Source organism: Rhinopithecus bieti, unplaced genomic scaffold (assembly GCF_001698545.2).
Source record: "Rhinopithecus bieti isolate Rb0 unplaced genomic scaffold, ASM169854v2 scaffold_2572, whole genome shotgun sequence".
Taxonomy (NCBI): Eukaryota; Metazoa; Chordata; class Mammalia; order Primates; family Cercopithecidae; genus Rhinopithecus; species Rhinopithecus bieti.
In genome coordinates, this window is record NW_016804595.1 from 1,688,346 (window position 1) to 1,690,171 (window position 1,826).

The window sequence follows — 1,826 nt, forward strand, 5'->3', positions numbered from 1 at the left end:
CACCTTGGCTGGGCGTGGTGGCCCATGCCTGTAATCCCAGCACTTTGGGAGGGCGAGGCAGGGGGATTGCTTGAGGCCAGGAGTTCAAAACCAGCCTGGCCAACATGGTGAAACCCTACTTGACTAAAAATAGAAAAATTAGCTGGGTGTGGTGGTGTGCACCTATAGTCCCAGCTACTCGGGAGGCTGAGGTGGGGAAATTTCGCTTGAACCCAGGAGGCAGAGGCTGCAGTGAGTGAGCTGAGATCACACCACTGTACCCCAGCCTGGGCAGCAGAGTGTGACTCTGTCACAAACAAACAAACAAAAAACTCACCTTGATACTTATACATTTATCTTTTTTTTTTTTGAGACGGAGTCTTGCTCTGTGGCCCGGGCTGGAGGGCAGTGGCCGGATCTCAGCTCACTGCAAGCTCCGCCTCCCGGGTTTACGCCATTCTCCTGCCTCAGCCTCCCGAGTAGCTGGGACCACAGGCGCCCGCCACCTCGCCCGGCTAGTTTTTGTATTTTTAGTAGAGACGGGGTTTCACCGTGTTAGCCAGGATGGTCTCGATCTCCTGACCTCGTGATCCGCCCGTCTCGGCCTCCCAAAGTGCTGGGATTACAGGCTTGAGCCACCGCGCCCGGCCGTAAATTTTTATATAATGTGTGCTTAGTTATATACTGTCCCCATTGTTAGCAATTTCACTTCATTTGATTCTCTATCTGAATTTACTCTTTCCATACAGTACTACTCTGGGGCTCTGAAGAGTTAAGAGAAAGAAATCCTCTTTAGCCATATGGGGAGGGAAAGAGTCACAGTCCTTCCAGCCAGGAAGGAATGGTGGTGAGGAATCAATAACAGGCAAGAGTAGGAAAACAGGACAGCTCCTCTGGCACTCCAGAATGAAACAAATGAAAATGCATCTGTTACGTTTATATTCAAATATAGAAACACCTGCTCCTGGTAACACAAATGATTTGGAGACAGTTGTGATTTGAATAGACTGTAGCTCTCCTGCTTCTCCTTCTGCTAAAAGCCCTAGAATCTCTCAAAGAGGGTGACCTTTCCTTTTCTCTTTCACTGAAATGAATTGTAGTGGCACTGACAGAGCTGATTTCCCTGGTGATGAGGTAGGTGTTAAATGTGTCCATGAAAGGTAACAGGGTGATACTCAATCCAAAGGGGATGGAATTAACATTTGGTTATTGAAAACGAAGATGAAAATGCCATAGATACTACACCAAGGGGAATGACAGATCTTCACCCAACAATTGGGATCTTGATACCTTTCATTATAACTTACAGGTTTAAAAAATTCACATGCCAGAGCCCCTAAGGAAATCTATAGTGTTATAAAAAGAACTGAATATACAACTGGCAGATAATGATAAGATTAGACACATTTAACTCCTTAGGCATAGAGAGCCTAAGCTTTGTTCCTTTTTTGTAAAAGAATAGGCTCAGAGCTATTTACGCATATTTAAAATGCTCTAGAACCACTTGGTCATAAATTATTCACTATCATGGCTGGGCGCAGTGGCTCACGCCTGTAATCCCAGCACTTTGGGAGGCCGGGGCGGGCAGATCACGAGGTCAGGAGATTGAGACCATCCTGGCTAACATGGTGAAATCCCGTCTCTACTAAAAATACAAAAGATGAGCCGGGCGTGCCGGGTGGGCGCCTGTAGTCCCGGCTACTCGGGAGGCTGAGGCAGGAGAATGGCATGAACCTGGGAGGCGGAGCTTGCAGTGAGCCGAGATCGTGCCACTGCACTCCAGCCTGGGCGACAGAGTGAGACTCTGTCTCAAAAAAAAAAAAAAAAAAAAAAAAAAAAAAAATTTA